Source organism: Amia ocellicauda, chromosome 16 (genome assembly GCF_036373705.1).
Source record: "Amia ocellicauda isolate fAmiCal2 chromosome 16, fAmiCal2.hap1, whole genome shotgun sequence".
In the NCBI taxonomy this organism is placed as follows: Eukaryota; Metazoa; Chordata; class Actinopteri; order Amiiformes; family Amiidae; genus Amia; species Amia ocellicauda.
The window spans coordinates 27,263,925-27,287,433 of NC_089865.1; the positions used below are offsets into that span (position 1 = coordinate 27,263,925).

The 23,509-nt window shown below is 41.7% G+C and overlaps 2 non-coding genes across 2 annotated transcripts; both read right to left on the reverse strand.

Moving 5' to 3' along the window:
- Window positions 1-946: 946 nt before the first annotated feature.
- trnah-gug (transfer RNA histidin (anticodon GUG)) lies at window positions 947-1,018 on the reverse strand. Its single transcript has one exon. It is a non-coding gene; the product is annotated as a tRNA-His (tRNA).
- A 17,822-nt stretch (window positions 1,019-18,840) lies between these two features.
- On the reverse strand, window positions 18,841-18,912 carry trnah-gug (transfer RNA histidin (anticodon GUG)). The gene has a single exon. It is a non-coding gene; the product is annotated as a tRNA-His (tRNA).
- Window positions 18,913-23,509: the final 4,597 nt, after the last annotated feature.

Here is a 23,509-nt window from a genome sequence, read left to right on the forward strand (position 1 = left end):
AATTAAGAAAAAGTGGAATGTCGTACTGGACAATCAAAGGACGCAATAATATCACAGATTCCAATACATAACTTTTGAAATATTATTACTACTACTGTAAATGTGATGTTTAATATTGGTATTTTTTGTAGAATACCATACCGTATACTGGCCCATTTCGACCACTGGGTGTTCGTGTAATACGAATTAAATATAAGCAACGGCAAGGATAATTGCAAATTGACAATTCAACACACAAACTCGATGTCTCATGTAGCCTGTGGTTGCCATTGACAGCTTGAGCACAGGTGATAAATGTGAGATATGGGGCAGATTCCTTATAAGATCATGTATATGTTTGTGTTTACATATGAATTGATGTATTTTTGATAACTAGTTCTGAAGCATCCAAGAGATAAGGATATGTTTTCTCAAGCACAAAAATAAAGATAAGCAGAGAGTAATAGAAGGAGACGTGTGTTTTGAATGGCCGGGCGTCTGGACAGACAAGTGTCAAAGTTCTGTCATCTACAGACAGCAGGCCAGGCCTGAGCCCTGCCCGTTCCTCTCAAAAGGCATGTTTTGGCGGGAAACTGACAAGCAAATGCAGTGTTCTCATTGTACAGTTTCCAGTGTCCGGTATACAACACGCATCATGTACTCATGAATTCGAACTATCTCACATGAGCCAGCCCTGAGCTTTCTAGTTTAGTGTTGATTTTTTAATCACCCTGGCGACTGGATTCGACACCCAAACAATGAAATGAAGTTACATTAATATCGATGATACTTATTAATGAATCAGATGGATGTTATTCACAATGTAATTAATTTGCAAATAGAGGTTCAGTTTTCTATATTTAGTTTAACTCTATAATGTATTGATGTTGTTGCTGATATAACGATATACTTTCATAAAATGGAATATTGTGAGAAAGACAACGGGCTGGTGTGTGGGGACTCCCACTGCCGTGACCCGGACTCGAACCGGGGTTGTTGCGACCACAACGCAAAGTACTAACCACTATACGATCACGGCCAGCTACTTGAAAGATGCTCAGCAGTTTACGGAACAGGCGCCGGAAGATGTAATGTTATTTTACCATAGTATTAATTTTTAAAGTATACTAATGAAGGTCATATTTCTTGGGTGGCGCAGTGTTGTGTGATGTAGGCTTATGTTTTCTAAGACTGACGTGGTGCTGAAAACAGCTCCCGAGAACAAGCCTCCTGCTCAGCTACATGACAAACTAATTACAAATGTGTATGATATTGCACTTGCCATTTTAGTAATAGTTTTCTGCGTGTTTCGTTTTATACCGGTATAGTCATTTTTGTAAGTTGCATTGAGAGTGCTGGAGAGTAATTAAGTATTTGTAAACTAATCTATAACATTCTATATATCGCTATATGTGTGTTTGTGTGTGTATGTGTGTGTGTGTGTTGTGTTTAAAATTAATGCTATAGTGATGTGGATTGAAACCAGAGTGCCGAATCCAGACTACAATAATTCCAACTGCAGGATTGAGGCGAGCTAATGGGGAACCCTACATTTCGGCCACTGCAGCCGCTATCACCATAACACAGACACACAACATAAAGACTGACAGAAACAAACACAGCTGTAACCTCCCTGTCCAGTCGCCTCGCACTAAGGGGCTCTTATAAGATCAACAAGTTCTGTTGTCTGTAATGGTCCCAGGTCCTAACATTGCCTGTTTTGCATAGGGTACTTATGTTATCCACACTGTATCTGGCTCTGTCTCTCCCCTCAAATGTAATTAAAAATAAAATTAAAAAAGAGGGTGTGTGCGTGGGTGTTTGTTTGTGTATAGGTTAATTGTTTTGTAAAAAAAAAAAAAAAAAAAAAGCTGTGGTTATATTTTATCTCTCACATAATGTGTTCATTCGTTTTACTTAAATACATTCTAGGGTCTTAAAGCTCATAAGAGTTAGACTTAAGATAAGGATATGCTTTTAAGTTATTTTAGCGTTCTCAATCCCTGATGATAAGGAATCGTTTAAAAAATAAAAACAACTGATCACTCAATGCTAAATAGATCACAACACTTAAGGCTAAATCACTCACACCATGGGGGGCGGGGGTGGGCTCAGACAACAGTAGGTATGGCGTGTGGTATCAAAACATTCAGAATACTTTTAAACTATATAATTTATAAGCTTTGTAAAATAAACCCAAATATCTCTTTTGCGGGGATAAACGCTGTTCTGAGTAGTTTGTGACTTGTTTAATACCAAACAAAGTATCGCTATTAAAAAAAAAAAAAAAAAAAAAAAATCACTGTAAAAGCGCTAGTTATTTTAGATCTTTATAGTTATTTTCTTGGCTCAGGTTGTTTTTTAGCGCTTATAAAGGCCTGAAATATTCTTAGTGGTTGTTGACTATAGGTCTAGATGCTTAAAAATGTTTTTTTGAGAGACCAAAAGGTTCTAATAAAAGTTAATAGTAGAGAGGAGAGAGATCGTCTCCATCTTGGTTTCTATTTGAAATTTGATGCAGTGTCATTTTATTGGTTGGTTTTGATATGTTAATTGGTAACAGGGCGGCACAAAGGCCAGACCAGAACAATGCCTTACAAGCAGATCCGGCATGTGGCCATCAGTATAAGTATGAAGGTCTGGTCTTCAGCTCGAAAGACTCATACTGACCTTTCGATTTAAGACTAAAGATCAACAAAGTCCGGAAACAACATCAGCGACTTCGATTTAAACGAGTTTTTAGGTAAGTCTTCAGATTATTTTCATTGACTCAGAGCGTGTTGTGTGCATGTATTGTAAATAAGGCTATAGCATCTGTTTTAAGTTCTGTAAAATTATTTTTCAGCCAGTCAACAGGAGTTAATTCCCAACGCTGAGGAGATCATCTGGAACAACGACGGTAAGCTTTTTGTGTTTGCGCTCATGGGTTTTTATGTTTGGGTGTGTGTGGTTTTGAAGCGGCTCATTAGAGTTATGAAAACGTTTTAATATATATTAATGCCGGTCTCTTTAATTACACAGAAACTATCGAAAGGCCTGTGATTAATGTCTCAGAGCATCGACCAAGAGAAGTGGTTGTCCCTAGACAGGCTGTCTGCCGACCGGGTAAGAAATAAACCCCCGTTTGTTTGTATAACGTTTCTGTAAGATGTTTGAGTCCAGTTTTGTTAATTTAAAAAAATTATCCTTTCTAACAGTATTAAGAAACGTGGTTCGAGACAACGAAAGGCCTTCCACATCGAGGGCTTGTTTCGTTTTACCTTCGAGAACCGTAACCTTTCAAGAATCTGAAAGGCCGTCAGCCCCAGTATCTGATAGCTGTGAGTATATATCTGCAGTCTGTAAATAAGAGGTTAAAGCTTTTTATAAAGTGTTGTGGTTAAAGGTTAAACATGTCTCTTACCTTCACAGCGGTGCAAAAAGCTAAACCAGCCGAAAAAAATAAGAAACAATTATTCTGTGGAGGTAAGTAAGATCTTTCAAACTTTAATGTTTTTAAAAGGGCTTTGTTTGTCCATTGTGGGCTAATATTTAAGTGATGTGTGCCTGTTTCCTGTAGGGCGGGGGGTTCTGGGAAAGATCTTTAGAAGTCCGGACAGGTCTAGGCTTGTTTCTGGCTTATCTCCCGCTATTATACTTCTGTTTTAAAGTGGTTGTAGGAAAAGGCTTGAAGGTGTTCCTTGTATTTAATATTTAGACAGATTGTGAAAACGTTTGTGAAACAGGAAGTCCCGGGATCAGGAAGCGTTTACACTTGGAAGGTTCGTTTAAAAATGAAATGTTGTTGTGTGTGTGTGAATACAAGTTTTTTATTAACAATATTACAGTTTTTAAAGAAACATTTAAGAAACAGTTTATTTACAGCGGCTTCTCTGTTTTACATTTATTATAAGGTTTTAGATTTTATCAAGTCCTAATAAATATATTGTCTGTAAATAATAAGGCGTTGTAGTGAATGTCTAAAGCTATTTTCAAAGGTTTAAAAAAGCTAAAGGTTTTGAATGTCCTGGACATGTTGTTTTAAGTTTAATTTCTGTCGCCGTTTAAAGATGTAAATGTAATGTATATTTTTATTCTTCCCAAGACTCTTGGGATAGTCATTCTGTGGATGAGCTATTGAGGACAATTACCCCGTCTAAGTGGGATCAAACATCTTCCCCGGTGAGATCACCGAGAGGATCCCCCACGGTGGTCTTGGAGACCCCCCAACATCTACTCAGGCCACAGCCTTCTGGGGGTAATTCAACACCCCAGATTCAGCCCGCCGCATTGTCGGGCGGAACAAATACAGCCATCCAACAACCTCAGGGGTCGCCATCAGTCAGGGCTGACACACCACCCAACGACGGCCTGGTTTCAACATCGTCCCCCCAGACCCATTTCTTGGCTACAGAAACGCGGAACAGTACCCCACGCTTGGCCAGGGTGTCACCGCAAAGGCCTTCTTGGTCTCCGTCCGTGAGTATACGCTCCCTCCCTGTCTCCTTCGACTGAGATTTACCGGAGCGACCATCCTTTGAAGCTGAGCCAGGCCACCAGCTCCCGGAGCTACTTCCTGAAGGTCGGAATGAGTTGCTACATACTTTTTTACAAAATCAAAGACTTGTGTTAGTGGGGCAAAACCTGGTGATAGAGAGCCAAAACACCCTTATTAATACCCTTACTAACGAATTTTACCGTATTTAATGTTTTAACAGACACAAAACGCCTTACTATTGTGGGTTGTTAGAAAAATAAAAAAGAAATTAAAAAATGTCCGTACTTGGTAAAAGAACTCACGAACTAAAGGATTATGAACAAGCTAGGGCCCCAAAAAGACCTTCCCGAGAGAACATCCCCGGCCCTGTTGTGAACTCCTCTGATGTCCCAATGAACCTGGAACTATTACAAATGATAAATGATTTAAATAACCCCCAATTACCATCGATGGAATGTGAATTAACAGACTTACCGGTGAACCCCGACCTGTTACAGATGGTCAATGATCTAAATATCCACCTCCCACCGGTAGCGCTTATAGAGGTTCACCCCCTAGTTCACCCCGATTTGTTTGAAATGGTGGAGGCTTTGGAGGAGCTACCCCGACCAAATTCTGCCCCTATTATAAATGATTTGAGTCAATTAGAACACAGGATGGCGGCAGAAGCAGCCGTCACTATAGAGGAGGGTCTTGACATTAACCGGTTGGATATCTTTGAAGGACTTTTACAGGCTTTAAATGAGCCTCCTCAAAAAGGGGGTTTTGTAGATGTCAGCAGTGGGGCTGTTCGGAATGTGGAGGGTTCTGAGACTGATAAGGCTGTGGAGGACATGCTCTGTGAGAATGTAGGGGGTGAAGGCTTTGTTCAAAATGATGATGTGTCCAAGAGTTCCAGTGATCCCGTTATTATAGATAGACCGGCCTATAACAATTTTGAAATGATTCAGCGTTTTAATTATGCAGAACTTTTAAATTGTGACAATTATGCAGAAATATTTGTCAACATACACGAGGCCTTGCAAAACATGCTTGAACAGGTTGCTGAAAGGGTCAGACCTCGAGATGTTGTACAGTTAGAACTCAGAGGGGATGATTTGTTTAGCAACCTATCTGTAATGCTGAGTGGAGATAATTTAGATGTTGATGAATTTCTGGCTAAAATCGAAGCGTTGTTGCAAAGTAACGCAGCCATCTTAGCTGATGAAAGTCTGTCTCTGGTAATGAATGTGGTTCGTAACCCTGAGGGTGGGGCACTTAGAAGACTGTCGAAATGCTTGAAGAACGACATAATTAGGACCAAGCTCAGGCAATTAGTGGTGAGTTCCAGTGGGGACAATAAGCTCTGTTTTGCTAACAGTTTAATAAAACTACTCACCCCCGACATGCCTGAACCCCAAGCTCTGCCAGAGGCTTTAATGCTTCATCAGAGGGCCGGCTTAAACTCTCAACAGATGGTTGCCTTTTCAGACATTACCAAGTTTGAGGAGTTGTTGTCTTTAAAAATTGTTGTGTGGTACCGTTGTGGGGCAAAGGAAGTATTTGTGAAATTTCAGACACATCCTGAAACCCATACACAGACACTGTTTCTCTTCCTAAGTGATAGTCATTACTTTGGAATAAAGAGTTTGACGGCTTTTTTGGGTTGTTCGTATGTTTGTCATTGGTGTTATAATGCCTTCAATGATAAGCTTAAGCACCGCTGTGACGGTTACTGTAACGTCTGTTTCAATCCGCAATGTCGTAAGGGTTTGGCCCCTACCATCCGATGTAAAGATTGCTTAAGGATTTGTCTCTCAGCGTTCTGTTTTTCAGAGCATAAGGTACAGAGGGCCGCTGCTGAGGGGGTTAAAAAACGGAGTTATTGTGATCAAACTAAATATTGCCCGCAGTGTTGCCTCCAGTACCGTTTTCATGAGGTTAAACCACACAAATGTCTGGAGCCGAGATGCAGGATCTGTAATGCTGATTTAACCCCGGGGTCCGAACACCAGTGCTTTATTCAGCCGGTTAAAAAGGAGCCGCCGCACAACCGGTATGTCTTTTTTGATTTTGAATGTCGGCAAGAAAACGGGGTCCACGTTGCTAATTATATACACTGTATTGACTTGTTGGATCGTGAGTGGTCAGCTAGCGGTGAGAGTTGTGTCAGGGATTTCTTTACGCGGTATCGCGGTCCAAAATACCTCAATTACACATTTATTGCCCACAATGCTAAGGGTTATGATTCTTACATTTTGATGAAGTATCTGGTGGAAAATGGGGTGACCCCAAAAATAATAGCTCAGGGTAGCAAGATCATGTGTTTCACCGACGAAGCTTTCAACCAACGTTACATAGACTCGTTAAATTTCCTCCCCATGAAATTGAGCGCTTTGCCTAAAGCTCTGGGTTTTGAGGCTCAGAAGAAAGGTTGGTTCTGCCATTTTTTAAATACTAAGGACACTCAAAATTATCGAGGGTCCTACCCGCCCGCCTCTTATTATGGGGTTGATACTATGATGTCTCATGAGAGGGAGGAATTCTTTAAATGGTACAATATGGTTAAGGGAGGTGTTTTTGATTTCCGAGAAGAGATGGCCGCTAATTGTAAAAATGATGTGGTGATCCTTTAAGAAGCCTGTGTGCGTTTCCGCGCCGAGGTTATCAACACCTCGGGTCTCGACCCTTTGCAAAGTGTGACCATAGCATCTCTCTGCATGAAAATGTATCGGTCCAATTTCTTGCAGAAAAACACTATAGCGGTCACCACTTCTGACAACTATCGTGCTCGACAAAAGAACTTTTCGACTGTCTCCATACAGTGGCTGGAATACCTGAGTGCCAGGGATAACATCTTCATCAGACATGCTTTAAATCAAGGGGAAGTCAAAATGGGGCCTTACTACTTAGACGGCTTTAGCGACGTGTCCGGGCGGCGTACCGCTTATGAGTTTGCTGGTTGTATTTACCATGGCTGTCCTCAGTGCTTCGACCCAAACACCTTTAACCCAGTAACACAAAAACTCTGCGGTGATATGTACTATGATTTCCAGGAACGAATTGAAACTTTAAAAAACACCTATGGTTTGAACGTGCTGGTGATTTGGGAACATGAGTGGATGACCCTGAAGCAACAGGATGCGGGGGTACAACGGTTTATGGAAACCTTGGACTTTCCTGAACGTCTAGAGCCCCGGGATGCGTTATTTGGGGGTCGTACCAACGCCCTCTGTTTACATTATGAGGTAAAGGAGGGTGAGAGAGTAGATTACTATGATTTCACCAGTCTGTACCCTTATGTCAACAAGACCAAAATGTACCCGGTGGGGCATCCAACCATTGTTTATCGTGACTTTCTCGAAATCGGTCATTACTTTGGTTTGATCAAGGTCACAATGTACCCTCCTCGTGAGCTGTTCTTACCCGTGTTGCCTTACAGGTGTTCGGGAAAATTGATGTTCCCAATGTGTAGAACGTGTGTGGAAACTGAAAATCAAACTACCTCTTGCCTGCACAGTGATGAAGAGAGAGCGCTGACGGGTGTCTGGTGTAGCATTGAGCTTGACAAGGCGGTGGAGAAAGGTTACAGAGTCGGTAAGGTGTATGAGGTTTGGTATTTTTCTGAAAAATCTGATACTCTATTTGCTGATTACATTATGACCCATCTGAAAGGGAAACAGGAGGCATCGGGCTATCCCTCATGGTGTGTTGACGCCGCGGCCAAAGAGCGATACGTTCAGCAATATTTTGAAAAGGAAGGGATCCGTCTAGAGCCGGGGAACATAACTGTAAACCCCGCCAAGAGACAAATGTCCAAACTGATTTTAAACAGTCTGTGGGGTAAGTTTGGGGAAAGAAATAACCGTCTAAACACAACCTTGATTAAAACCCCTGAACAGTTTATAGAATTTATGTTTTCCAAACAACATGCAGTATCACACTTTCAATTCTTAAATGACCACGTGGCACAGGTCCAGTGGAGGGCCCCTAAAGATTTCCCCACCAAACAGGGGAACGTTAATGTTTTCATAGCGTTTTTTTCCACGGCTTATGCCCGGCTTGAACTGTACAACTTAATGGATCAGTTGCAGGAACGCACGCTCTATCATGATACTGACTCTGTAATCTTTGTCACCAGGCCAGGGGATTGGGTCCCTCCCCTCGGGGACTACCTTGGGGAGTTAATGAGCGAACTAGATACTCAGGACCACATAGTGGAGTTTGTTTCAGGGGGTCCTAAGACTTACGCATACAGAACGGCTGCGGGTAAGACCTGTATGAAAGTTAAGGGTTTCACTCTGAACCATTGTAACAACAAGCTCATTAACATCAAGTCTCTGATGACCCTGGTACAAAGTTTTGTAACCGAGAAAGACGTGCCTCCTCGTGAGATTATTACTGCCGGAAATCAGATCTATCGCAATAAAAAGGGGTACACGTTGGAAAATAGATCACTAAACAAACAGTTCAGGGTGGTGTACAATAAAAGAGTGTTGAAGACTGATTATACCACTCTGCCTTATGGATTTTAGCGCTGGTTTTGATAACAGACTTCAACACCCTTTCTCCTGTATTATAGCCGGTCCCTCCAATTCGGGTAAGAGCTATCTTATAAAGAACATCATAGATGATGTGGACGCAACCGTGTCCCAAGCTCTTGTCAACATAGTGTGGTGTTACTCTTGCTGGCAACCTCTCTACGATGATTTGGCTTCGAAAAAAAATAATCTGAAATTTGTGCAAGGTCTCCCCGCCTCGTTGTGTGACGATGACTTGTTCCCGCCCGTTCAAACTAATCTAGTGATCCTTGATGACCTGGCCGGTGACAACAGTGAAGTGGAAAAAGCTTTCACAAAGTACACTCATCATTGGAATTTAAGTATTATTTATTTAGTTCAAAATCTATTTTTTCAAGGTAAAAAAAGCCGCACTATTAATTTAAACGCCAATAATATAATTATTTTAAAAAACCCCAGAGATAAACTACAGGGGCCCCCTCGGATTTGATCGAGACCCTGTGTGAAATAGCTTTTAACATCTTACGCGATAATATACCCCTAACCCCTTCTCAACATTCTAAACTCAAAAAACAAAAGCGGTTATCAAGATCATCGCTAATAAGAAGTATTCTATTAAAAGAAAAAGAAAGAAGATTAATCAAACCGGGGGTTTTATTGGCCCGCTGTTGAGCATAGCCGTGCCTTTCCTAACCAGTCTTCTAGCTTCCAGAGTGGGTTAATAATGGAATATGCTCAGAAAATGTTTTTGATCCCTCATGAGCAGCTTGAGAAATTGAGAATAAATGTTGTCGGGCCAGAGCCCATTAGACAAACGGCCGAAAACAACCTGGACTCTGAAATGAAAGCTATACTGGCCAGGGCCGATTTAAATCAGTATTCCAAAGCCCAGTTGTATAGCAACACGTTACAGCGCTACCTCCGTCTGGTTAGACAGGGTGAAAAAGATCAAAACATTTTAACTGTAACCATGGCCTCTGGGTTCTGGGGCTGATGCGGGGGGTACGGTTGATAAAGATGTTGCGGTGACCGAACCTGTTGAGAGTTCAGAGGGAGATGTTGTAACGGATGTTTTGATAAACATGCCGGCCAGAAGCAAAAGACATGCAGAATATATCCTGCACAAAATGGTTCAGAAACCGCGGGTAACGGCTTGGAATGAACAGGGTGAATTTGTTTTTAAAGGACAACTGATCAAAGGTTCACACATGTTTGATTTGTTGAAGAGTGTCACTAGCACTAATAAGGTACCCGATAGTCGCCGACCTGTAGGCTGGAATGCTTTCCTACAGGCGATGGCCTGTCTGAACATGCCCCAATCAACAGTTCCTAACCAGGAAACGCGACAAAAAATCCGTCTGTGTAAAGAGGTGGAGACTGATCTGACTCCGATATCTCATTACTCTGACCGTGCTGAGCGACCATCCTCAGGATCTATCCATCGTTGGGAAGCTTATTAATCTCATGTTTTTATTTGTCTCCCCTGTAAATAATGACCCGACAAACAATTTTTTTTTTTTTTTTTTTTTTTTTCAAATGTTGTACATTTATTTATAACATAACCCCTGCTTTGTATAAGAATTGTGTTGAATAAAAACAAAACTAATGATTCAAAGGCTGTTTTCATTATTTTTTCACCTTAACACGCATGACATCTTTTAAAATCCTCACAAGAACACCCCATCTGTATACATGGCTGGCTAGGGTCGTAAGTCATTGTGTTATAAGGGGGGGTCCACAGTGTCCTGACAAACTCTGCCACTTTTTTATCATTTTGGCCTAAATCCTCACTGTAGAAGGCCATAATATCGGGGTATGACCTTCCTTTAGATCTATGATATAAGAAAAACACACAGTGTTGACCACAAGTGAAGGTCTGAAGACTTTGTACTTGACGACCACTGTAAATTGTTTCTTGACAGTTGTTGAGCAGAAAGTTATTGATCTTCCGAGGGAATGGTCTGGAATCCGGGGGGTTTCCATAGGAATCAAAAAATTCACCACGGTGGTCCTCCCTTAGATAAATAGCCAGCCAATGTTCTCCAGGCATATTTTTAGGGTGTGTGTTGATTATGTACATTGCAGGTAAATTCTTGATCTAAAACTTAGGCAGCTGGTCGCAGGCGTAGACTCCTTGAAACAGTTTCCGTGAGCCGGCCAGGACATTCATGATGTGGTTGAGCTCTCTGGTGTTCATTTTAATAATAATCATACAGAACGTTTCTCCTCTGATTCACCTCAATAATGTTGTCAAACACAGCATACACGACCATATTTACAGTGCGTGGTAGAGGCTGCTTGAAACGCATCTCCAAACGCATAATGCCCGTCTTCATCAGTGAAAAATGTTGTCCACACTCTTCATCAGGGGTCAGGTTGAAACCGTACAGGGTGTAACCGCTGCAATATTCCCGGCGATCGATCAGCAGAGGTTGATCCTTGAGATGGCGACCCGTAGCCAGTACTAGACTGTAATATTCACGAACCGCATTGCCGTTTTCAAAGTCAGGTTGAAAAGGTCTGGATGGAACCTGCACACCATCGACGTACAACGCTATAAATTCCGCGTTATAATGTTTAAAGTTAAAGGGGTTCTTGTTGTAAACCCTGGTAAATGCATCATTATCCACGAGACCTATAATAACCTGTTTTGGGAGCTGTCCTAGAAACAGATTTTCCTGGTTCATCACCCGTGTCCCTGCGGAGATACTGTGGACTTTCATATAGACTCTTTCGATCGGGTACTTGGCGTTTGCCGTCATTAAGGCCTGCGCGTGTCCTAGTTTAACCGCCGGGGAGACGGACACTTTTTTCACAAACAGCGAGGCCGATAATATGGTCAGTTTATATTTTTCAGTATCAGGGGTCATCAGACAAAAAGCACTTTTACTACGGATCATTTTAATTTTAATGTCTACCCCGTTGAGCATGAGTTTTTCTTGGAAAAATATGTCTGCATGGATATGCCCTATTAGCTCAAAGGTCCGCCCTTCTGTTGAAAAGGCCGTTCTTTTTTGCAAACCCTTATTGAGTCCCTCTGGATCCTTGTCGTCCATAGCTTCCGGGGTGTCTTTGAAGAAAAGGCCGGGGCTGAACTGTTTGCTTAGGGTCTCATCACTATAATTAAGGATACACTCCATCATGGCTCTATAGGGGTAAGTATTGCTGCTTTGACTAATGAGCCGATCTCCCAGGGTCACATCCACCTGTGAAAACATGGTGGCCACCGGGTAATTGATGACCCCAGCGTTGGCCGTCTTCTCGATTGCATCGCCATCCTCATCAGTCACTTTACAGTTCATTAAAACAAATGTGTTATTCAAATCAATATAATCCTCGCCATTGCCAGCTATAAAAAACTCCAGAGGGGCCGTGTCTGAAATTGCGGAAAGAGGGGGAATATCTACATATATGCTCTTATCTATACTCGTTTGAGTGTATGGAACTGTAAACAGATCCAGTTCTGATTTGACGCATTCTTCCGATAGAGTGTGGACAAAAGACATGTTTAAAAGATGTATCCTGAGGCTCTATTTGTCTTTCTTTGAGACTTTCTTTTTGCAGGTTTTTTCTTGTGCTGCTTCCTTCTCCGAGTGTTTCCACGATATGTTGGAGAATGAGAGATTCTTCGTTTTTTGTTAGCCACGGATCTTCGTCTCCCTGGTGGACACATGCTGTTTCTTCTTTTACCCCCCCTCCTCGCCATTACCATGAGACCCGAACCCTCCTGATGCTCATGGCTAGCTGCCCGGTTCATAACATTGGTGAACACGTCACTAACAATATTTTTAGCCGCTGATTTCAAGTGGGGTCTGGCTATAGCAAAGCCTCTCTTAAGCAGGGGTACGGCCATTCTAAAGAGACCACGAAAGAGTCCTCCTAGACCGGCACCATACATTGTGGGGGCTCCTACAAAACCGGGCAAGCCGTACCCGGCTTGCATCTTGTAATAATCCACATAGGCGCTAGGATCTACATAACCCCTTGAGGTAGCCATTTTAATAATGTACACACTGTTTCAGGGGTCGAAAATATAGTTTGACAATAACTTTACCGAAGCGGAAGGGTACGTTGATATTCTGATCCGATTTTACTTCGATCGTGATGTTGTCAAAGTGGGTCTTTGAGACTGGTACGTAGTGTGGCTTGTCATAAGTAATTGTGACCATGTCATTGCTTTTACCTTTAATAAGTACATTTCTCAATAGGGGGACATAACTATCCCCGACCCTCTGGTGGGTTATGATATCCGTATACACATAAAGAGTGTAAAAGCCGCCCCTTATGTCAGCCGGGAAGGGGGCCACCACTTCTGAGAACCTGCTCTCTGTGTCAGAATAGAACCCTAATATACGCCCCAGTTGGCCGCTGGTTTGAATGCTAATACCTGGTTTTGACACCTTGTACACTCTGTTTTTAATAGGGTTGTAATATAGCTTGATGTTGGGGGTGCCTTCTGAGAACTGTTTATGCATCTCATCTAATATTTTATCCACATTGTCATAATAACCTCCTTGTATCGTGAATGTCCATTGACTCTTTTTAACATCATCAAAAATGGTGAAGGTGGCATCCTTATCTTGTAAAACAGCCCAAGTGTAAGGATACTGTATTTCCGCCAACCCCACTTCCCACGACCCCCTTAGATCTATAGATTTTCCAAATTGTACCGTGTAACTGGATATTTCATTTTTAGGGTATATATCGAGAGAGGCGTTTCTGGGTAGAGTCACGTAGAAGCCTCCTGATTCCATCTTGAGTATCGAAAGTAATGCCCCCAACACACCCGCGGGCATGTTGTTATAAGGATTGAATATCGCAAACCTATTGTTCCGGGACCCAACTATTGAACTTTTCAGGCCATCCAAGCCATTTCACCAACACTCTGTATACACTGTCTTTACCCACATTAATTTTTGTAACTCGGCTTCGTAAAAAGTTCCTTCTATATCCTCCCCGTCATAGTCTTTTAACCGGTACATGGGGGGGTCTCTAGCCAAGTGTTCGGTAACTGTAAAATATTCGTCAGAAAATGTTTGTTCATAACCTTTGGCAAAAGTACTCCTTAGCTTTGAAACGCGAACCACATCACCGATGTTGAACTTATAAGTAGTTTTTCCCTTCTTAATAAATGGTCCGTATCAATTTTTATAGACCTTAAAAGAATTACTTTGATCAACATTTATAGGCTTCATTTTAATACTGGTGTGATACCCTTGGTTGTAAGCATCGATAAAATCCTGAACTTTATCAAAATACTTGAACGTGTTGACCGCTGTAAAATATCTCCACATTTTGGTCTTTATGGTGCGGTTAAACCTCTCCACTAACGATGCCTTAAGCTCATTACCGGTGGTGAAATGATGTATTTTGTGTCTCTTCAGTAGATTCTGAAATTCTCTGTTGAGAAACTCTTTTCCTTTATCAGTCTGCAGTTTTTTAGGACATCGACCCTGGGACAATATATCCTCAATGGCCCTTGTCACTGCCCGACCTGTTTTATTATGTAGAATGCGAGCCCAGGCATATTTTGATAACACATCGATACACATCAACATAAATTTGTGACCATTGTTATGTTTTGATAAATTTGACATATCGACTAGATCGATTTGCCATTGTGAGTCTATGTCAGTTGCATATACGCGGTTTCTTTTAAAGTTAATCCTGAGAGGTTTATGTAAGGTATAGGCGTCTTGTTCCCGTAACCATTCTGAAACATCCACATCATTAACCTTCACTCCGGCCTCAGCGAGTCCTCTTTGAAAACCCTTCTTACCCGCCAAACCCCCAATCTTGGCTGGGTTGTAGTATTGTTCCTGCATTTGGGGAGCTTGCCGAGTCATTCTGTCAAATAACCACACAGACCCACACTATGCGCAAAGTTTTTATACAAGGTTTTTAATTCAACTTCAGGATAGCAGATACCCCTTTTTAGACATTTGAGAAAAGTATAACATACACAGCAATTTTTTCTATGGTCCAGACAAAAAGAAATCAGATGATTGGTTACTTGATCTATATCAACAAATACCTGTTTCTTTATCTTGTAGGCACACACCTCAGTTACATATGTAAATAAAACAACAATACGACCTATTTTAAAAGTAAACAGAGGTGTATTAAACATGCTCAGTAAAAGGTCATACAGATGTTGATGAAATGGCCTAATATCATTCTTGGCCCCCTTGAGCGCTTCATCCTAGTGTTCGTACCCCCCGGTCATTGTTACAGCAGCCATTAACTTTTCCAGGTTTGAAAGTTGATCCTCATCGATGGTTAAATCTGTAGAGAAAAGGCTCGCGTTGGCTACTTTTCTGTCAAGCACATGGTGTAATAGCGCTCTCAGGTTAGCTGCAGAGTGTTGATGACAGAACCAGTTGCAGAAGCAGTCCAGAACATTCCCCATGTTCAAAGTCCCTTAGTTCAGGTCAGAGTCTGAATCAGTGGCGTAGATGTCGAATTCTTCGTCGCTGCCCCCAGCTTTAACTTCTTTACGGAAGAAATAAGCTTTTAGCTTGCAAGCGGTTTTTCTACTCGGCTCATCCAGGTCATTGAGCAGCTGCCCAATTTCTCTATTATAAACGGCTCCTTTTTCAGCTCCAGCAAAATCTCATCTATGATTTTCTGGACTTGTCCCGCAGTGACATGTATGTGGGAGTAAGACAGTGCCTTGATTAGTGCCGGTTTAAGCCACGGTTTGTTCAGTCTTCTGTAAAACACGTTGAAATAGAACAGGAAATAGTAACGGTCTGGTTCAAACAAACAACTGTGTCTCAACTGACTGGGGTGATTCACTTCACACCCCCGACAGACTTCTTTCAGAGCTCGGTCGATGAGAGCACTCAGAATATACACCAGGGTGCTTTTAACCACTTACTTGCTTACTTGGTCACATACCCCGGGCATAAATCCTGCGTCTTCATCACGCCCCCGGGACAGTCCGATGCTCATTGGGTCGCCTGGTGGTTTGTGGGGTGTTTCTACATCCATTGGACTGACCCCCTCCTGAGATGCACAGACGGTAGACAGTTCGGCAAAATCGAGGCCCTCCATGAGCTCCAGAGGCTGGGGATCCCCGAGACTCATTTGGACATCCATCGCACCGCATGTTGTTTCGTCCTGAGGGACCGGGGTCTGAGGTCTTGGAGGGTAACCACAGTCAGAGGGTTCCGGAGTGTATACAAAATCTGGGGAATAGAACCAGGGGTTTGAAGAGGCCTGTAGAGCCTGTCGACGTCCGCAGCTTTCGGGTAAGACATTCTATTTAATTTTAAACCATGAATGAATTGTTGCGCCTTTTATCCTATCTCTTCACTATGTCACGACACACCACCCTCTTAGAAGAGAGTAGCCCCTGAGCCGTCAGACCACCCTCCAAAACCCCACACGTCGTCTGTTTTATCATCGTCGTTGTGATTCAAGGGGGATATATAATCCATAATCCAGCATATTCTCCTTCTAACCGAATCCAGTTGCGAACATTTGGTCAAGATGTCAAAACCGTCATTTATACAGGTTATGACCTCTTTCAAGAACGGCCAGTCCACGGCGTCAAACATAATTTCAGTAACCTGTTTTTCAGGATCCTCCACACCCCCTTCAACAGGGTTTGTAATCAGGGTACTGCTAAACAAAACCTTACGATCTGTAGTTAGAGATAGACTCTTCACCACTCTACCGTAGTTCTGCAAGCTTTCCCATTCACACCTTTCAAAACCGTGAGTCGGAGACTCCATTTCACAATCTCTTGGACCCTCTTGCAAGCCTTCTAGAGTCTTATCCACAAGCCCCAGATCTCTCCAGGCCATCACCTTCAACCAGTCCTCATGAGAGTATTCAATTACCGTCTAAAAAGGTTCCAACGTACCCTCCGTCTCTCCCAAAGCAAAAAGCTCCACTTCAACATAGCTGGGGTCCCTTTAAAAAGCGGTAACCTCGTCAAGGCCCCCAGAACAACACCCAGGAGCGTTCAATCTTCAAATTGGTGAGTACAGGAACCCTTGCCCGGGATTGTTTCTTGCGGGGTTTCATGTTGATGTCGGTGGACATGTTGAAGAAGCAGGATGTTTCAGATGCTGAGAATTAAGGAGGTATTGCCTAAAAGCAGCGCGGGTTCTTAAATAGAGAGGAGAGTTTTGGGGCGTTGCCTTCAGAGGGGTGGGGGTATTTATGGGTGGCCTTGTTGTTCAGGGTTTTATGGGTGTACTCACGCCCTCCAATTATGATGTAGGAATATTAATAAGCTTAGGGCAAACGTCATAACAAAATAGGCCACGCCCAAAAAACCCTACTATCTACTTACATGACAAACTAATTACAAATATGTATGATATTGCACTTGCCATTTTAGTAATAGTCCTCTGCGTGTTTCGTATTATACCGGTATAGTCATTTTTGTAAGTTGCATTGAGAGTGCTGGAGAGTAATTAAGTATTTGTAAACTAATCTATAACATCCTATATATCGCTATATGTGTGTATGTGTATGTGTGTGTGTGTGTGTTGTGTTTAAAATTAATGCTATAGTGATGTGGATTGAACCCTGAGTGCCGAATCCAAACTACAATAATTCCAACTGCAGGATTGAGGCGAGCTAATGGGAAACCCTACATTTCGGCCACTGCAGCCGCTATCACTGTAACACAGACACACAACATAAAGACTGAAAGAAACAAACACAGCTGTAACGTCCCTTTCCAGTCGCCTCGCACTAAGGTGCTCTGGGGACTCTGTGTTTGTATCCAGACCAGAGGAAGCCAGCTCAGAGGTTCACATATGGTCGGGCGCATAGGATTCCTGGTTTTCTGGCAGGCGGCCCCGTTTCAACTTTTGGTATGGGATTGCAGTGTCTGTCAGAATAAAAACATGAGTTTATTATCATGGGGGATTTCGTTTGTATCGTTCCAGTCACCCTCTATAGCATTGTATTGTACTGTACATTACAATTAAGAAAAAGTGGAATGTCGTACTGGACAATCAAAGGACGCAATGATATCACAGATTCCAATACATAACTATTGAAATATTATTACTACTACTGTCAATGTCATGTTTACTTTTGGTATTTTTTGTAGAATACCATACCGTATACTGGCCCATTTCGACCGCTGGGTGTTCCTGTAATACGAATTAAATATAAGCAACGGCAAGGATAATTGTAAATTGACAATTCAACACACAAACTCGATGTCTCATGTATCCTGTGGTTGCCATTGACAGCTTGAGCACAGGTGATAAATGTGAGATATGGGGCAGATTCCTTACAAGATCATGTATATGTTTGTGTTTTCATATGAATTGATGTATTTTTGATAACTAGTTCTTATGCATCCAAGAGATAAGGATATGTTTTCTCAAGCACAAAAATAAAGATAAGCAGAGAGTAATAGAAGGAGATGTGTGTTTTGAATGGCCGTGCGTCTGGACAGACAAGTGTCAAAGTTCTGTCGTTACAAACAGCAGGCCAGGCCTGAGCCCTATCCGATCCTCTCAAAAGGCATGTTTTGGCGGGAAACTGACAAGCAAATGCACTGTTCTCATTGAACAGTTTCCTGTGTCCGCTATACAACACGCATCATGTACTCATGAATTCGAACTATCTCACATGAGCCAGCCCTGAGCTTTCTAGTTTTGTGTTGATTTTTTAATCACCCTGGCGATTCGACACCCAAACAATGAAATGAAGTTACATTAATATCGATGATACTTATTAATGAATTAGATGGATGTAATCCACAATGTAATTAATTTGCAAATACAGGTTCAGTTTTCTATATTTAGTTTAACTCTATAATGTATTGATGTTGTTGCTGATATAACGATATACTTTCATAAAATGGAATATTGTGAGAAAGACACCGGGCTGGTGAGTGGGGTCTCCCATTGCCGTGACCCGGATTCGAACCGGGGTTGTTGCGACCACAACGCAAAGTACTAACCACTATACGATCACGGCCAGCTACTTGAAAGATGTACAAAAGTTTATGGAAGAGGCGCCGGAAGATGTAATGTTATTTTACCATAGTATTCATTTTTAAAGTATACTAATGAAGGTCATATTTCTTGGGTGGCGCAGTGTTGTGTGATGTAGGCTTATGTTTTCTAAGACTGACGTGGTGCTGAAAACAGCTCCCGAGAACAAGCCTCCTGCTCAGCTACATGACAAACTAATTACAAATGTGTATGATATTGCACTTGCCATTTTAGTAATAGTCTTCTGCGTGTTTCGTTTTATACCGGTATAGTCATTTTTGCAAGTTGCATTGAGAGTGCTGGAGAGTAATTAAGTATTTGTAAACAAATCTATAACTACCTATATATCGCTATATGTGTGTACGTGTGTGTGTGTGTGTGTGTGTGTGTTGTGTTTAAAATTAATGCTATAGTGATGTGGATTGAACCCAGAGTGCCGAATCCAGACTACAATAATTCCAACTGCAGGATTGAGGCGAGCTAATGGGGAACCCTACATTTCGTCCACTGCAGCCGCTATCACTGTAACACAGACACACAACATAAAGACTGAAAGAAACAAACACAGCTGTAACGTCCCTTTCCAGTCGCCTCGCACTAAGGTGCTCTGGGGACTCTGTGTTTGTATCCAGACCAGAGGAAGCCAGCTCAGAGGTTCACATATGGTCGGGCGCATAGGATTCCTGGTTTTCTGGCAGGCGGCCCCGTTTCAACTTTTGGTATGGGATTGCAGTGTCTGTCAGAATAAAAACATGAGTTTATTATCATGGGGGATTTCGTTTGTATCGTTCCAGTCACCCTCTATAGCATTGTATTGTACTGTACATTACAATTAAGATAAAGTGGAATGTCGTACTGGACAATCAAAGGACGCAATGATATCACAGATTCCAATACATAACTTTTAAAATATTATTACTACTACTGTCAATGTGATGTTTACTTTTGGAATATTTTGTAGATTACCATACCGTATACTGGCCTATCTCGACCACTGGGTGTTCGTGTAATACGAATTAAATATAAGCAACGGGAAGGATAATTGTAAATTGACAATTCAACACACAAACTCAATGTCTCATGTAGCCTGTGGTTGCCATTGACAGCTTGAGCACAGGTGATAAATGTGAGATATGGGGCAGATTCCTTACAAGATCATGTATATGTTTGTGTTTTCATATGAATTGATGTATTTTTGATAACTAGTTCTTATGCATCCAAGAGATAAGGATATGTTTTCTCAAGCACAAAAATAACGATAAGCAGAGAGTAATAGAAGGAGATGTGTGTTTTGAATGGCCGTGCGTCTGGACAGACAAGTGTCAAAGTTCTGTCGTTACAAACAGCAGGCCAGGCCTGAGCCCTGTCCGTTCCTCTCAAAAGGCATGTTTTGGCGGGAAACTGACAAGCAAATGCACTGTTCTCATTGAACAGTTTCCAGTGTCCGCTATACAACACGCATCATGTACTCATGAATTCGAACTATCTCACATGAGCCAGCCCTGAGCTTTCTAGTTTTGTGTTGATTTTTTAATCACCCTGGCGACTGGATTCGACACCCAAACAATGAAATGAAGTTACATTAATATCGATGATACTTATTAATGAATTAGATGGATGTAATCCACAATGTAATTATTTTGCAAATACAGGTTCAGTTTTCTATATTTAGTTTAACTCTATAATGTATTGATGTTGTTGCTGATATAACGATATACTTTCATAAAATGGAATATTGTGAGAAAGACACCGGGCTGGTGAGTGGGGTCTCCCATTGCCGTGACCCGGATTCGAACCGGGTTGTTGCGACCACAACGCAAAGTACTAACCACTATACGATCACGGCCAGCTACTTGAAAGATGTTCAACAGTTTATGGAACAGGCGCCGGAAGATGTAATGTTATTTTACCATAGTATTCATTTTTAAAGTATACTAATGAAGGTCATATTTCTTGGGTGGCGCAGTGTTGTGTGATGTAGGCTTATGTTTTCTAAGACTGACGTGGTGCTGAAAACAGCTCCCGAGAACAAGCCTCCTGCTCAGCTACATGACAAACTAATTACAAATGTGTATGATATTGCACTTGCCATTTTAGTAATAGTCCTCTGCGTGTATCGTTTCATACCGGTATAGTCATTTTTGTAAGTTGCATTGAGAGTGCTGGAGAGTAATTAAGTATTTGTAAACAAATCTATAACTACCTATATATCGCTATATGTGTGTATGTGTGTGTGTGTGTTGTGTTTAAAATTAATGCTATAGTGATGTGGATTGAACCCAGAGTGCCGAATCCAGACTACAATAATTCCAACTGCAGGATTGAGGCGAGCTAATGGGGAACCCTACATTTCGGCCACTGCAGCCGCTATCACTGTAACACAGACACACAACATAAAGACTGAAAGAAACAAACACAGCTGTAACGTCCCTGTCCAGTCGCCTCGCACTAAGGTGCTCTGGGGAGTTTGTGTTTGTATCCAGACGAGAGGAAGCCAGCTCAGAGGTTCACATATGGTCGGGCGCATAGGATTCCTGGTTTTCAGGCAGGCGGCCCCGTTTCAACTTTTGGTATGGGATTGCAGTGTCTGTCAGAATAACAACATGAGTTTATTATCAAGGGGGATTTCGTTTGTATCGTTCCAGTCACCCTCTATCACATTGTATTGTACTGTACATTACAATTAAGAAAAAGTGGAATGTCGTACTGGACAATCAAAGGACGCAATAATATCACAGATTCCAATACATAACTTTTTGAAATATTATAACTACTACTGTCAATGTGATGTTTACTTTTGGTATTTTTTGTAGAATACCATACCGTATACTGGCCCATTTCGACCTCTGGGTGTTCGTGTAATACGAATTAAATATATGCAACGGCAAGGATAATTGCAAATTGACAATTCAAGACACAAACTCGATGTCTCATGTAGCCTGTGGTTGCCATTGACTGCTTGAGCACAGGTGATAAATGTGAGATATGGGGCAGATTCCTTACAAGATCATGTATATGTTTGTGTTTACATATGAATTGATGTATTTTTGATAACTAGTTCTGAAGCATCCAAGAGATAAGGATATGTTTTCTCAAGCACAAAAATAAAGATAAGCAGAGAGTAATAGAAGGAGACGTGTGTTTTGAATGGCCGTACGTCTAGACAGACAAGTGTCAAAGTTCTGTCGTTACAAACAGCAGGCCAGGCCTGAGCCCTGTCCGTTCCTCTCAAAAGGCATGTTTTGGCGGGAAACTGACAAGCAAATGCACTGTTGTCATTGAACAGTTTCCAGTGTCCGCTATACAACACGCATCATGTACTCATGAATTCGAACTATCTCACATGAGCCAGCCCTGAGCTTTCTAGTTTTGTGTTGATTTTTTAATCACCCTGGCGACTGGATTCGACACCCAAACAATGAAATGAAGTTACATTAATATCGATGATACTTATTAATGAATTAGATGGATGTAATCCACAATGTAATTAATTTGCAAATACAGGTTCAGTTTTCAATATTTAGTTTAACTCTATGATGTATTGATGTTGTTGCTGATATAACGATATACTTTCATAAAATGGAATATTGTGAGAAAGACAACGGGCTGGTGAGTGGGGTCACCCATTGCCGTGACCCGGATTCGAACCGGGGTTGTTGAGACCACAACGCAAAGTACTAACCACTATACGATCACGGCCAGCTACTTGAAAGATGTTCATCCGTTTACGGAACAGGCGCCGGAAGATGTAATGTTATTTTACCATAGTATTCATTTTTAAAGTATACTAATGAAGGCCATATTTCTTGGGTGGCGCAGTGTTGTGTGATGTAGGCTTATGTTTTCTAAGACTGACGTGGTGCTGAAAACAGCTCCCGAGAACAAGCCTCCTGCTCAGCTACATGAAAAACTAATTACAAATGTGTATGATATTGCACTTGCCATTTTAGTAATAGTCCTCTGCTTGTTTCGTTTTATACCGGTATAGTCATTTTTGTAAGTTGCATTGAGAGTGCTGGAGAGTAATTAAGTATTTGTAAACTAATCTATAACTACCTATATATCGCTATATGTGTGTATGTGTGTGTGTGTGTGTGTTGTGTTTAAAATTAATGCTATAGTGATGTGGATTGAACCCAGAGTGCCGAATCCAGACTACAATAATTCCAACTGCAGGATTGAGGCGAGCTAATGGGGAACCCTACATTTCGGCCACTGCAGCCGCTATCACTGTAACACAGACACACAACATAAAGACTGAAAGAAACAAACACAGCTGTAACGTCCCTGTCCAGTCGCCTCGCACTAAGGTGCTCTGGGGACTCTGTGTTTGTATCCAGACGAGAGGAATCCAGCTCAGAGGTTCACATATGGTCGGGCGCATAGGATTCCTAGTTTTCAGGCAGGCGGCCCTGTTTCAACTTTTGGTATGGGATTGCAGTGTCTGTCAGAATAAAAACATGAGTTTTTTATCATGGGGGATTTCGTTTGTATCGTTCCAGTCACCCTCTATAGCATTGTATTGTACTGTACATTACAATTAAGATAAAGTGGAATGTCGTACTGGACAATCAAAGGAC